This window comes from Rutilus rutilus (assembly GCF_951802725.1).
Source record: "Rutilus rutilus genome assembly, chromosome: 4".
Taxonomy (NCBI): domain Eukaryota; kingdom Metazoa; phylum Chordata; class Actinopteri; order Cypriniformes; family Leuciscidae; genus Rutilus; species Rutilus rutilus.
In genome coordinates, this window is record NC_140212.1 from 4,342,439 (window position 1) to 4,358,779 (window position 16,341).

Genomic DNA, 16,341 nt, shown 5'->3' on the forward strand with positions numbered 1-16,341 from the left:
GTTCACCATGTAAGATGAGAATAGACTCTAAGCACAAGGGCAGGGTATTAATACACGTTCCTTGATACATTTTACATCCCGATTCAATTTGATTATTCTGATTAATTTAAGATGTCAGTGACAACATGGCGGATGTGGTACATCCAAATTTCATTCATACTACACACATTCATACTATATGTGACCCTGGACCACAAAACCAGTCCTAATGGGTGATTTTTTTTTTTTTTTTTTGAGATTTATACATCATATGAAAGCTGAATAAATAAACTTTCCATTGATGCATGGTTTGTTAAGATAGGAATATTTGGCCGAGATACAACTATTTGAAAATCTGGAATCTGAGGGTGCAAACAAAATCAAAATATTGAGAAAATCACCTTTAAAGTTGTCCATTTATGTTGGATTGTGCTGCATCCACTCACAAAAATACATTTTTGAAATATTTAAGGTAGGAAATTTACAAAATATCTTCATGGATCATGATCTTTACTTAAAATCCTAATGATTTTTGGCATAAAAGAAAAATCGATCATTTTGACCCATACAATGTTTTGTTGGCTATATTGCCACATATATCAGTGCGACTTATGACTGGTTTTGTGGTCCAGGGTCACATATAGAAATGTTTTGGTTGCAAAGTAAGTTTCAAACCAGTACCTGCTATATAGTATGCGATTTTGGAAGCAATTGTACAACACTGGTTGCGCTGTATAGTTTTGATTCACTAAAAATAACTGGTTTGTAAAAGTCATTTGTTCGTGAATCATACCTCTCTGGTTGTGCTGAATGGTTTTGATTGACTAACAAGAATTGGTCCATAAAAGTCACTTGGTCATGATGAATAGTAAATCAGTGGTTGTGCTGTATGGTTTTGATTTGCTAAAAAGAAGCAGTTCATAAAAGTAATTTGTACCACACATGCTGTATTATATTCACTAAAAAGAACCGGTTCATAAAAGTCATTTGTTTGTGATTCATACTAACCCTATCCTACCAGTAAACCTAACCCTACCTATAACATCCCTAAAATCAGAGGGAAATGATAGGTGAATAAGAATGGTGTAGAAGCACTTAACCCTTGTTGTTAAGTCTAAACACGACATTAATTGTAAATCTATCCCACAAATGGGATTGGTTGATTAAAATGCTTGAATGCAACATTCTTGTTGATCCTGGAAAATCTAATCCGATTCAATGAATACTGCAAAATTGGGTAAAATATGAGCACCCCAAGTTTTTTGCTTCATTTCAGTGGGTGGCCGTATATGATGCCAAATATTTAACATTTACACTCTTTCCCATTTATATTGATTGACTATCACCCCCCACCCCAAACGAGGATAATTGTCACATTTGGGAATTGTGACTGTCATAATTCATGATTCCAAGTGTCTGATCCAATCAGCTGTAGCGATTTTCTGCAGCCCTGTTCATGTGATTGGAGGAGTCCTTAGCATATCAAAGACTGATTGATCCTCGTGAGTTCTCAGAAAACTCGTCTAAAACTCATTCACCTGCTAAATGGCATACATCTGCTCCAATCACGTAAAGTTAAGGAGAGGGCTTTTTTTTGTGATTTTTCAAGTGCCAGGATTTGATTCAGCCATCAAGGGATAAAGTGTCTTGAGCTCTGACTCTGCATTTATAAAGCAGAAAGACGGAGCTGAAGCACACATTTGGACTTTGTGGGAAAAACTAAATTACTTTAATTAAAAAAAGCTACTAGCACGTACCAGCTGTTGGTGTTATGTGCCGCTAAACCTAATGAGCTTTTCCCACTGCTGCCAGGCAACTTGACTGAGATGCTCTCATACTTGAAGCTCCTTTCACAGCATCTCTTTAATGCCACATAAACTAAATTGTGTTGAACAAAATAGGAGGCTTAAACTGTTTAATATTTCTGTGACATGGCATTGGACAGTGTTGTGCCCTATACATGCAGAAATCAGAGGGCCCGATTAGATTTGCTTATGCGCAGGACTAAATTTCTAGCTTGTAGTAAGCAGTTACGTGAGTAGCATTTAAAGTGCCCCATTATACTATTCTAAAGTTTCCTAATGTTGTTTTGGAGACTCCTACGACAGGTTTACATGCATCAAAGGTCAAAAAACGGTTTAATTTTCACATCACCACATTTTCAATGATTCTCAAACGACTCGTCAGATGAATCAATCTCTCTAAATCCCTTCTTTCCGCGAGCTACTCTGCTCTGATTGGCCAGACAGCTCAGTCTGTTGTGATTGGTCTACCGCACGTGTCGAAAAAAAAAAGTCCATTGCCATAACAACGTCAGCTCTGCATGTCCTGAGGCTTCCTACACCGTAAACTAAACACAGTAACGAACAATGACGTCGATTTTACCATATCGATCCGAGCACGAGCCCGATGATGAAACATTGGAAGAATTCATTCAACCCGAACCTCCATCGCAAGGACGACTCGAGCAGGACGTTTCTCAGTGATACACTACTTGGTTTGAGGAACATTATGAGATGTTGCAGCTGTAATTCCTCACCATCAGCATTTACAAGTGCATGTCCATCAACAAACCGATTATTTTACTTATAGGCCTACTTATTTATTTACAGAGTATTTTTCTAATTTATTGCGGTGAACATGTGGAAACTGTATCAAAAACAGTGCATACATTAGCCGAGCTCTAGCGTGAATGACTGATGACATGAACGTGGGTAAAACAAATCTTGCTCAATGCTTAATCTTTACTCAAAGTAGTGAGAACGACAGACGATCTGCATTAATATACACAGTTTTAGGTAATAGTGGCCCACAACTGAAGTATTTCAGTAAGACAGTAATAATGTGAGTTAGCCAGAAGCAGGAGACCTACACAATATAAAACTCAAAACTAAGTATTTTGAACACCATCTTTCAAGAGCAAGCGGTTTGCGAATCCTGGATTGAACTCCGAGATTTGAGAAGCAGTCGTCTGTCAGTAAAATAAAGAGAACACAGCAAAAGTTTAGGATTATACTGCTGTGGTATAAGGGTAAAGATGAATTTTAACCACTGATTCTTCACATGCTCAGGCAGTGAAAAAAACTGGCTTTACCTTCACATTGTAGAGCACAGCTTCTCCTCAACATGATGCTATCCAGTATCCACAGGAATCAGCTGCAGTGTTTGAGGGCGTTCAAGTTTTCCCTGGTGTCGGCGAGCTCAATATGCTAATGTTTCGTCTTGACGTCACAACGAAACGGCTTATGACTCGTATGAAAAACGAGAGTCAACTCTTACTTTTGAAAGACAATAACTTTATATACGGTGCACTTTCAGATTTAAAACTCTGCAGGATGTTTTCATTCACTTAGAGCTATGTTACACACTACATGAAAGGTCATTTTCCAAATCCATAATAGCTAGGGGCCCTTTAAATGAACTCATAGTTTAAAGAGTAAAAATGGTTATTTTGCTATTTATTAAAGTGCCCTATTATGCTATTTTAAAGGTTCTAATTTTGATTTGGAGGTCTCCTACAATAGATTTACATGCATCAAAGGTAAAATTTTCTCATAATATAAATATAATTATAATAATATAATATAATTCTCTCATAGTTCTTAGGTATGTAACAGGAAGTGAGACTGGATTTGCTGACGACTTGTCTTGGCAGTTCAGAATTGAACTTTCTGGATACAGTAACTTTATTTGTTGTACATTTGATCTTTAAAACTCACAAACAGCTATTATTCGAAAAAAGCATTAGGGACACTTTAATAAAATAGTTTTTAGTCTTGAGCAAAGTCAATATTGCATTAATGTAGTTTTACCTTCCATCTGATCATTATTGCTATGACGAGTCTGGACATCTTCTCTATGCAAGAATTTTATGCAACTAAAGTAAACTACAAAAATAAAAAAATGACTAATGCAGTCCATTTCTTGTTAGAAACAGTTTTTGGTGTATCGAGCACTCAGTTATGACCCTGAAGCATGACACGGGTATCTCTGGAGCGGCAGCGCTCTTGACCTTCACTGCGGTTTTACAGCAGCACCCAAATGGCTCCATTGGGTGTCATTTCTAAATAACCACCCTCTCCCCCCACTTCAGCCCACTCTCGTCCCGATACCACAGCTCGATGGACTCATTGAGTCAATTACACCGAGCACAGCCGCTTTCAGAGTGCTTTGTGATACAGCTAAGTGAGTGCGGCTCTGCGGCCTGAAACATTTCCTGCGACGGCCAATCGTCTGTTCCCACTCTCATTGGAACCACTCAGCCATCCCATTATAACCGCTCCGTATATAATAGTGTTGCGGCGCACGGTGGTCCTATGGAGCAGATGCTGGCCCAGTGATGTTCTGGCTGAGGGCCAAACCCCCTGTGAGATACCGCAAAACTAGTTAAGATGACTTCATCAATTTGCTGAGTGACCTTTAACCAAGATTGTTATCTCCAGCTTGTGTTCCCCATGCCCGGGGATCGTCCGTCGCACTGAAATTATTCATTAACTGATCGAGCGTGAGCTCCAAGGTTAAGTGTGCGTGTGTTGACGGGCCCCGCATACACACGGGGTCACCGGTGTACACGCGATCACGTCGCAAATGGAGACTCGTGGAGAACTGCAAGCAAAGGCGATCGATGGGTTTCGCTCACTTCAATGGATGAGAATGAAACTCAATTTTAATACGCTGACTGCTGTGTTTATGAGATGAGATGGTATTGATGATGAAATGAACAGGTTTCTGCATCAATACACAGATGTAATGTTGATAACAGTCTGAATAAAGGCAAATGCCAGATGTTTTTCATGTGTATACCTACTTAAAAGTTCTTTAAGGTTAATTTAAAGGGGCTATATGTAGGAATATTCATGTAATACTCACTTTTTTATTCCCAATGTGTGAACAGCTTGTAAAGAAACTTAAAAAGAGAGACCTTCCCCAACTTGTCAGTGAAATCCTGTAGACTGATTTTTATGAGAAGGACTTTAATGACACATGAAATGAATGCTTATACAATGTTTAGGATAATGGTGAAACATCATTTCTGTACTGTAATGTCAATGTGTCATGCAAACAAATAAGGATTCATTCAAACTCACATAGCTATTTCAATATAGTCTATACTTTCAAATATACTTAATAATTAAACTATCATAACAGTGTTATTTTTAATTACCTCATCTGTCGACATGATGGTGGTGAATTTGCAGAGCTTGTGCAAATCCACACCGCTATGATCAGATGCTTTCTTACCTCCTATTTTCTCACCACTCTAATTTTTGTTGTATGTTTATTTTGTTATTGAGATGAAAACGCACAGCACATATTTACATATCATGGTATTCATGGTAATTTTGGGGGCGTGGCTACTTGTTAGCCTGAAGTCTTCTCAGTATCGCATGTAAACAGTCCAGAAAGATTCATGAGAGAGCCTCAGACGTGGGTCATGAACATGTTTTTGAGGCCGTAAACAGCACGTCTACCTCAATGTGAAACTCCATTAGGAACGTCACTCTGCAGGGAGTGTGTTTTTCTGTGCTCCTTAGGAAGATGAATGATCAACTCTGTATTCAGTTTGCTGATTCAATCCACCCACTCCACCTCTGAAAACCATTTGCATCTCTTCTTCTCCATTTCCTTTGCGATGATCATTGTCTTGTTCATTCATTCTGACTCTGACGGTGCGTCCCAATTCGCGTACTTATGCACTATGCCATTTTGAAGTATAAATAGTGTGAGTAGCAGGTTCACACTGCACTTTAAAAACTCGGATGAGGCACTTGTTGGAATGTTGGAGGCTTCATGCGCTCAACTGTTGCACCTTACGTTGAGGAAGGGGAGGGGATATCAGACTTGCATGTCTTAATTTTGCAGAGTTAGACACATTTTGTTGATCCTGGAACAACTTTCCTGTCCGAAAATGTAATCCTAACCATATCCCTACCCCTAAACCTAACCCCATCCATAAGTTATTAGGGAAATGATGTGGATAACGCTGATGTAGAGGCACCTAACCCTGTTTGTAAGCCAGAACTTGACACAAACTGTAAACTTTTCCCCTCAAATCTGATTGGTTGATTGGAATGTTGTTCACAGGAACATGTTGCACTTGGTGAAATCAGGTTCTGCATCAGACTCAGATCATTAAAATTCATGCACTACATGGTTGAGAACATAATGCATAGTATACTGTAAGTGCATAGTGGATAGTTTGTCGTTTGGGACAACATTAATCCATCTGATTTCAAAGTCATGTGCATGTGCTTGTGAACATGGGGTTTTAACAACCGCATGGAGTGTTTAAAGAGCAGCAAACTTTAGGAAATGCCATTTTTTCAATGAGGATCTGGAGAGTTACAGTATTAAACCCTCCTGTGATGATAGTGCACATGGGAAATGACCTGGATTTAGTAATACATTAACCCCTTAAAGCCCTCGTAATGGTATGTCCACTCATCCCCGCTCTGTGAGTTATATTCACAGCTATGACACATTATCCAGCTTTAAATGGCTTCTCGGGAATATCGATTTGCCTACTTGTCCGTTTCCCCCGACGTATTGTGTTTCAGATCATAGTATTTATTCAGGCTTTAGAACCGTTCCCAGGGTGTTAGCAAACAGTAATGTCCCAATTGTGATCTAAATCATCTTCTCCAACTGAAGCGCACACGCTTGAGATCTTTGTCGTCCTGCGGGGTGGCGGATGAGTTACACCCTTGAACCGTCCTGCTGTCCGCACTCTAAATTGCCTCCCAAAAGTCCTGCCATGCAATAACATTAAATCACCAAGTGAGAAAAAATGATTTTGCAGTTTTTAAAGGGCAAGAGTGCTCAGGGAATGAATTAAGGTATGGGGTTGGACCGAACCAAAAGGCCAATCAGAAGACATCAATAATGGGACATTTGAAGACTGGTTTGAAACCTAGAGGTCAAAGGTTAATAGATAAAGAAGCTCTCTGCAATGAAAGGAAGTAACTGGAATATTAGGTATCGCTGTGAATAGCATTTTGCATTGACTGATTGCTGTATTATAATCTCTGTTAGTTTAATGCATATAATGATCAAATACAATAGAGAGTTGCACTGAAAACTGTTTACTTCACCTTGTGGTAATTCAAAAAATGCTTAGGAATCTTTTTCATAAAGCACTGTGTAAAAGCGCCAATATTAATATTGAGTGTGTGTTTATGTATTAGTTATTATTATCTGAGTGAAAAAGCTTTTCGAACATGAAAAAAAAAATAGGGCGGGATTTTATTTTGTTTATCAGGAATTTGCTATTGGTCTCATGTGAGTGACAGGTTGAGAAATGTCCATTTTAATTTCATGGTTACTTTAATGCTGATACTTTAAATATGGGCTAACGCTGAATTCGACTGAAATCAATGTTGACTTTTGAGTAACATGCGGTCTATGTAGAACACTTGATTAATATGCTAATATGCTGCCTATAGCACAACCTATAACACTGTGGTGACTAGTGCAGATTACTGGTCTGGATTGGTACAGATTACTAATCTGGTGGGCTCAGATAATCCATGGTATATGAAAATCCACAGAAGAATACTGACCGTCATGGAGTCAAAATAAGATACAATGGTGTTTTTGCCAGATGAGAAGTTTATTTACTATCTTAATTCATTTTACTCTAATTCATTTTATAAATGTATAATTTATCTCTTTTAATTCCTTTTATAACCCTGCTTTTATTTTGGGTCTATTTTCTATGCAAAGCTCTATGAACAGTGCTATAGTGTGTTGTGATAAATACTATTCAACAGGTTTAAAATGGAAATATGCTAAATGACATTTTCAAGTCAGATTTGTTTAGCAGTGGTGTTAAAAATGAATTTGTAACACATCCATCGAATTTAGGAACGTTCTAGTGCTCTGTTGTGTAGACACAACATCTGGATGCTGTGATGGTATTTGGCAATGCGGAAGATGCTTCTCTTCAGCCTTATTTCCATAATGAGATTATGCGTTGTGATTTATGCCTGAGTCACAAGTTATTGTCTACGGGGAATGATGTTTTGCTCAGGAGGGACGGCAGATGAATTAGATGCACAATGTCGCTGATTTATTCTCAGCCGTTTGGATCCTGTTTGTCTGTGGTAGATGAAAAGTATATTGGAATATTATGAGTTTTTTTGCATTACCTAATGCAGAATGCCATAATGTAGGGCTTTTTTGTGCATTTATTTAAGCAATTATTTATTTTGCATTAGACATTTGTCCAGACTGAGAGCTGGAGACCATTGGAGGCTTTTTCTGCCAGATCATGAGAGAGCTCAACTTAGACTCCCTGATGCTATTCCCAGAAGCTATTAGATGATAATGAGCTTCTCGTCACTCACAAGGAAGGTCTTTTAATAAAGTATTATCGTCCAAATATACTGCTATCACACTCACAAATGGATGCAAACACATGTATAAAAGCATGTGTGTGGTGTAGTCTGTCACACAAGTGTGCATGAAACTTGCATGCAAACCATGAGATGCGAGAAAAAAAAAGGTAGATTAGCATTAGATTGGATGTTCTTCGTACTGTAGGTGGGGCTGATTTGATATGCATGGCCTGGCAGGATTCATCTGAAATGTGATTACCATTTTTATGTTTTCGGTGCCAGGCTTTTGCATTATCTATTAGATTTTCATTTGTTGCTTGTCCATCAACTGTGAAGAAACACACGTTTGCCTGACACAACCGTTGTCTTGCGCAGGTGTACCTGCTGGTCGTTGCACTGGTTTTTATTATAAATATCACAGCACCGTGGCATTTCCACGGATGGAATAATCAAGTTGAAAGGGTTGTTTGTGGAACAGGACATGAAAAGGAAGTGAGACTGAGAAGGAAAAAGAGAGGGAGAGGGAAAGAGCAAGATATAGACATGCCGAGAGAGGAAAACATGCAATATCTGCACTGAAGCATTCAGAGGGCTGCTAAGGACACGCTAAACACCCTCAGCCCTTCAAACCAACCCTCCCGTTTCGGCGCAACATTTACACTAGAGATAAAATGAAACAGGCAACACTAGGATATGATTTTCAGGGGTGATTATGAAGGCATTTATTTTATTATTTTATTTGATGCATTTGTGATGGAATTGTTTTCCTAAAAAATACTGTGTCATCAGAGTATAAAATGAGATTTGATACACTCACTGGCCACTTTATTAGGTACATCTTGCTAGGACTCCTTTTGTCTTCAGAACAGCCTTCATTCTTCGTGGTATCGATTCAACAAGGTGCTGGAAACATTCCTCAGAGATGTTGGTCCATATTGACATGATAGCATCACGCAGTTGCTGCAGATTTGTCGGCTGCACATCCATGATGTGAAAGGGTTGGCTTGAGATCTGTGACTGTGGAGGCCATTTGAGTTTAGTGAACTCATTGTCATGTTCAAGCTTTGTGACATGGCGCACTATCCTGCTGGAAGCAGCCTTAGAAGATATGTACGCTGTGGTCATAAAGGGATGGACATGGTCAGCAACAATAGGTAGGCTGTGGCGTTTAAACAATGCTTAATTGGTACTAAGGGGTTTAATGTGTTCCAAGAAAAAAATCCCCCACACCATTACACTACCAGCAGCCTGAACCGTTGATACAAGGCAGGATGGATCTATGCTTTCATGTTGTTTACACCAAATTCTGACCCTACAATCGGTAAATGACTCAGGCAACTTTTCTCCAATCTTCTGTTGTCCAATTTTGGTAAGCCCATGTGAATTGTAGCCTCAGTTTGCTGTTCTTAGCTGACAGGAGTGTCTTCTGCTGCTGTAGCCCATCTGCTTCAGGATTCAATGCGTTGTGCGTTCAGAGATGCTCTTCTGCAGACCTCAGTTGTAATGAGTGGTTATTTGAGTTACTGATGCCTTTCTTTCAGCTCGAACCAGTCTGGCTATTCTCCTCTGACCTCTGGCATCAACAAGACAGTTTCTTTTTTTCAGACCATTCTCTGTAAACCCTAAAGATGGTTGTGCATGAAAATTCCAGTAAATCAGCAGTTTCTGAAATACTCAGCCCAGCCCGTTTGTCACCAACAACCATGCCACGTTCAAAGTCGCTTAAATCGCCTTTCTTACCAATTCTGATGCTCAGTTTGAACTTCAGCAGATCATATTGACCATGTATACATGCCTAAATGCATCGAGTTCAACAGGTGTAGCTAATAAAGTGGCCGGTGAATGCGTGTGTGTATACCACTTGTAAATGGTAGTGTATCATTTATAATTCATTTATAAATGAAAGGATTTTGGTCAAGATGAAAACCAGTCATCCATATGTTTCGCTTATTTTCTAGAAGAGAAAGTAAATATTTCAGGCAAAATGGACAAGATGAAAATTAAATATTTTGATGCCGCTTTCTCTCTTTTTATTTCTAGCCCTGCCTCACGAGCACAAAAGCAAAATCTAGGCCTGATGGAAAAACTCAGCCGCCCAATAAATAATGCCAGCGTATTTACTACAGCAGTAAAAGGCTGACGACGGGATACTTTTGAAGCCTTAGTGCATAATAAAACGGACGAGAGATGCATGAAATCATGACTGGCAGTAATTGCCGTCTTTGTTTGAGCAGGCGTCTTTTTTTTCTGGGAGGTGTTGTAAAGAGGTTATCAGTGGTATAAGTATATTTTAGAGGGTGACAGAGTAGAAAATTGTGCAGTGAAAATGTTAATCCAAAATGCCGGTATCTTTGACCTTCCATCATCCCTAAAGCCTCGGAAGTTCTCTCTCAATCTCGGCTCATCTTAAATCGTCCTCTGCTCTTTAAACGTCTCTGGGTTTATACCTCTGCAAAACACTGTGCGCATTTTAATGCGGCTTCCGTCTAGTCACCGAGACGAAGGGCCGTCTCCAATCCATGCCACTTTGGTCTTGACGATCTCTTTGAAAATGAAAGGGAACCTTAAAAGGAATCAATTAACGTGAACTGCGGAATTGATTTTTATGGATTTTTGTAAGAGTTGTTGACTAAGATGTGCACTCGGGTCGGGCTGCTTGCTGAGTTAATGTGACTAGTTTGGAATCCTCAGTCATTTGAGGGAACCAATCAGCTCGCGTTCTCCTTCAGAGCCCTGGCAACAACCCCCAGAGCACGGACAAGTGTGCTTTAATCATCCTACTGAGCAGCCAATAGTGGGCACACACATCCTTGACAAACTCACAGAGGATCACAGGCAGAGTCAGGCACTGATTCATATAAACACACGCACGCACACACAAACACAGACACAGACACAGACACAGACACACGCGCGCGGTTTCATTATCTTTGTGCATAGGCGTAATGGTTTTTATACTGTACAAACTGTATATTCTATCCCCCCTATCTATCTCTAAACCTCTAAACCTATACATCACAGAAAACTTTCTGCATTTTCATGTTTACATTTTCAAAAAAACATCATTTAGTATGTTTAATAATCCATTTCCCCATGGGGACCGCTGCCTGGTCCGCACAATGTAATGTAAACACACACACACAATTCAGAAGCCAGCTGGGCGCCTGTGCTGAAGTTCCTGTCCTCTCGCCTTTCTCCCATAATTCCCTGTGCTATTTCCTCATGATTACTCTTTTGAACTGACCACGGATGAACTGAATTCTGCTCCCACAGCCCCATAACCTACATTTCATTCTGCTGTATTTATCTGTCGTAATAGGACAATCTGAATTATTTTCAGTCCTCGACATATTGTTGCTTGTCTTTCTACGTAGATACTCTTAAAAATGGCATTGATGGTTCCACGAAGAACATTGAACAGCCATAAAACCTTTCCATTGCACAAAAGGTTCTTTATAGTGGAAAAAAGGTTTTCACGCTAAGGAAAAACAGTTCCATGAAAGGTTCTTAAGGGAACCCAAAATGGTTCTTCTATATGGCATGATTGGCATTGCTGTATAAATCTGCTGACATGGAAAAGATATATTAAAATTATATATTATATATATATATTCTGCCTGAAATGTTTAAGAAAGGTATGTGGGACACTTTTTTGGATGATTTCCATGGTAATACTATGGGTGTTGTTGACATACACAACCTTTTCCAAAAGTTTGGGTCTGTAAGATTTTTTAGAAGATGTAAGAAGACTCTTATGCTCTCTAAAGGCCAATTTACACCACTCAGACAAACAGCAACAAACAAGCTGGCAGTCGGATTTAGATTTTTATGAAAAATAATAAAGTGTCATGTTCACACTTCCCCAAGTGAAAACAGGTGAAAACAATCCCTGACCAACGCCAACTGATCAGACAAAATCTAACAAACGTGTTTGTCTGCAGTGTGAATTGGCCTTAAGGCTGTATTTATTTGATCAAAACAGTAATATTGTTTTACATCTAAAATGTAATTTATTCCTGTGATCAATGCTGAATTTTCAGCATCATTACTCCAGTCTTCAGTGTCACATGATCCTTCAGATATCATTCTAATATGCTGATTTGCTGCTCTAGAAACATTTCTGATTATCAATGTTGAAAACAGTTGTGCTGCTTAATTTTTTTTTTTTGTGAGAACCATGATTCATTCATATTCTTTGATAAAGTAGAAAAGAACGCATTTATTCGGAATATAAATTTTTTGTTACATTTTAAAAGTCTTTACTGTCACTTTTGATCAATTTAATGGACCCTCGCTGAATAAAAGTATAAATTTCTTTCAAAGAAAAAAAAAAAACTTTCAAACAATATTGTATTGTATAGTAGTATCACCAAAAAACATTACTGTGACAGGCACCATGGTACAGCAATAGTGTCACATGGTAATTCTATAGTATTGTAATGTTTACCATGTAACTGAAATTCGTGTATGGTATTTGGTACTGCAAGGTACTTCAAGATACCACCATGGTATGTTTTGGTGTGGTTGTGAAATAGGCAAAACACATAATACCAAGGCACTTTGTAAGGGATATAAATACTATGATATTTAAATATAGAAATCATTAGATTAAGATTATATTGTATATTTAAAAGATGTATGGTATTATTTTGATAACATATCACTTTTGAAACTTTTTGGCTTCCAGACCTAGCTACAGTATGATAGGCTATATGGTAGCCTAAATAAACACCCTCAAATTAGAAGCAAATGTAGACAGATCTATAATATCTTGTAATATCCACTGTAATAGCCCACTTCTAACACTAATATCCATCTTTATGTTATCAGCGCTCTTGTATAAGCTGATGTGGGCGGGTCTGTGTGAATAGAGCTCTAGCAGCGATCTAATATAGTGATCTGCGCTTGAATAGAGGAGCTAAAGTGGCACACCCGCTGCTCCCGCTGTTATTGTGCCAAGGTGCTGCTGGCTCGTGCTGCTCGTGAACAGGTGTCTTTCCATGAACCCCAGCATTACCCTGCTTGGCACGGCCCGGTAAACAGTTGTCAAACCCTGTGGGCGTCCGAATGTGTCACCGGCCTCCATCACGAGATCGTGTGGCACCGGCTTCCACCGCGACAGTGGGTTTTTGGCCACACTGAACATTGCGCGTATGCGTTTTGGTTGGAGGCTGGCCGCTGACCATAGGAGTGTTTAAATAGGACTGTTCTGTGTTTATGACTCACATGTTGGAGGAGTCACCAAACATCTGTGCTTGGCTGGAAAAAAAAAGAAAAGAAAAAATTCAAGCACATGCTGGCATTGTGCTAATACACAATTTATCATGATCGTGAAATGCAGGGAGCATTCGAGGGGGGGGGGGGTTATATTGTGTGCACCTATTTTAGTGATATCATGGTGAGGTAAAATGTGCGATTTTTTTTTAAATCACTACCAGCTCCACTAAATATTAGATGATGTCACGTATTAATGGAAAAAGTTGCTGTGTGAATGTGTAAGTTGGATAATTAATGATGTAACCTCATTAAGATGATGGACTTACATTCCCAACAGTGAACAACTGCCATCTGCTGGACGACTTCCGCTACTGCAGGTTACTGTTTATAAAATAAAATAAAATACTGGTAGTGTACTTTGAGCTGTTTTCATGTATACACAAAACACTTAATTGGTTTAAACGATTTGTTAAATTATTAAACATTTTACTGCTTTTAAAATTATATACACACATCACAGAGTTATGCCAGGTTTTTCCTGTGATGATGATGAACATAACATGTTCTAGAATGAGTTGAACGAGAGGTTTCAGACACACCTGGAAATATCAGAATGTAATATATTTGATTAGAGAAGCAGCTGGAAGATTTTTAACCATATTATACCGACTGTTAATGATGTAAAAATTGTAAACTGTATTTTAATGTATTTACATTACATTTTTTGGGTAGCCTGATTTGTTTTAAAAGTGTATGCCTAAATTATTAGTTCTTAAAGTATAAAGTGCCGTTCTTTTAAACAAGTCAGTCAAAAGGATTCACTCACTCTAATTAGAAATTAACCAGGAATATTTATATTACAAACACACACACACACACACACACACAAACACACACTAATATATATATATATATATATATATATATATATATATATATATATATATATATATATATATATATATATAGTAAAATAATAAATACGTTATAATGTGGTCTTGAATCTTGAGTCAATGATCTGAGGAATCTTATATTTTGACATCTTCATGTGCATTTTGCTGACTTGAAGTCAGAGATCTAACATTGGCACGTCATTGAAAAGATCATTCTGAGCTCATTCTCACACTGACCCAGAATCCAAACCTCCGGTCTGCTGCTACTTTCTGAGTTTTGATGCCAAAGGAAGCTAATTATACCAGAGTGAATGTCGCACATAAACATGAGGCCACCGCTGTGCCACCAGAACATGATATATGTGGGTCACAGTAGCTCCCTGCACCTTATTTATTCAAAACCTGGGAAAAAAGGACCTGGGAGAAGCTTGAATTGAGTGTTTTTTTTTGGGGGGGGGGGGGGGGGGGGGGGGGGGGGTCCAAAGGCAAAAGTCTGTGAAGATGCTGTTTTCATGTGCAGTGCGGCTCCGTGACAAAATAACTCTTATCTACGCATTAATTTTTCATGTCGCTCGGTCTGAAACGTGAGGACGGTGGCAACAGGAAGCAGACCGGAGAGGAGGAGTTGTGTCAGGAAACATCAGATCTGATTTATGAAATGTTACAGAGCGCCGCATCGCCAGCTGCTACAGAGATGCTGCTGTATGAAATGCAATCAAGTAGGCTAGTACATCGAGCTAAACTAAATGAAAATGTTGACTTGGCAACTTGCTGAAATCAAATAAGTAACTTTTTTTTTTCAGTTACGCGTAGAGGTCACTACACTGGACAGCTATTAAAAAAAAGGTTTCTCATTAGCCGCTTTCCCACTGTCGGGCCAGTGTGAGCCAGGGCTTTCAACTGGCCGGACAGAGCTAATAGTCTCGGACCTGTAGCACCGAGCCCAAAACCACGCTGCGTTTCCACCGTTGGGCCAGAAGCTCCGCAGCGAACTGAACTTTTGAACTATTTGCTGTCGGATTCTGTTCCCCCTATGTTTCTTACTCAATAAGGTTCTAATATTGATTCAGTTCCCCCTATGTTTCTTACTCAATAAGGTTCTAATATTGATCAAATTGCAGCAAATTTCTTGCCTCAATAGCCTAGTGGTCAGTGACCTGACAATGTTTTTTTTTTTTTTTTGCTTTGGGCGACCCGAGTTCAAGTCCCGGGTCATCGAACTTTACTAAAATGTCCAATCATAATAAAAGGAAAAATAAATAAATATATTCTTTAAACTGATGCAAGTTAAGCTCCATCCACACACAAAATAGAATCAGCATTTTTTAAGTCATTACATCAACACCTCTCATAATGGGAGTGGGGGAACGGATTCCGACAGATGTTTTTTTTTGCCGTCGGATTCCGTTCCCCCCATATTTCTGACACACTGAGGTTCTAATATTTCTCAAATTGATGCTGTTTAAACTCCATCCACCCACAGAATAGAATAAGCATATTTTAAGCCGATACATCAACATCTCTCATCATTGGGATGGGGGAACGGATTTCGACAGCTGAACTATTTGCCGTCGGATTCCGTTCCCCCTATGTTTCTTACACAATAAGGTTCTAATATTGATCAAATTATAGCAAATTAGTATCCTCAATAGCCTAGTGGTCAGTGACCTGACTATTTTTTAGTTTTTTTTTAGCTTTCGGCGACCCGAGTTCAAGTCCCGGGTCGTCGAACTTTACTATACTGTCCAATCATAATAAAAGGAAAAATAAATAAATATATTCTTTAAACTGATGCAAGTTAAGCTCCATCCACACACAAAATAGAATCAGCATTTTTTAAGCCATTACATCAACACCTCTCATAATGGGAGTGGGGGAACGGATTTCGACAGCTGAACTATTTGCCGTCGGATTCC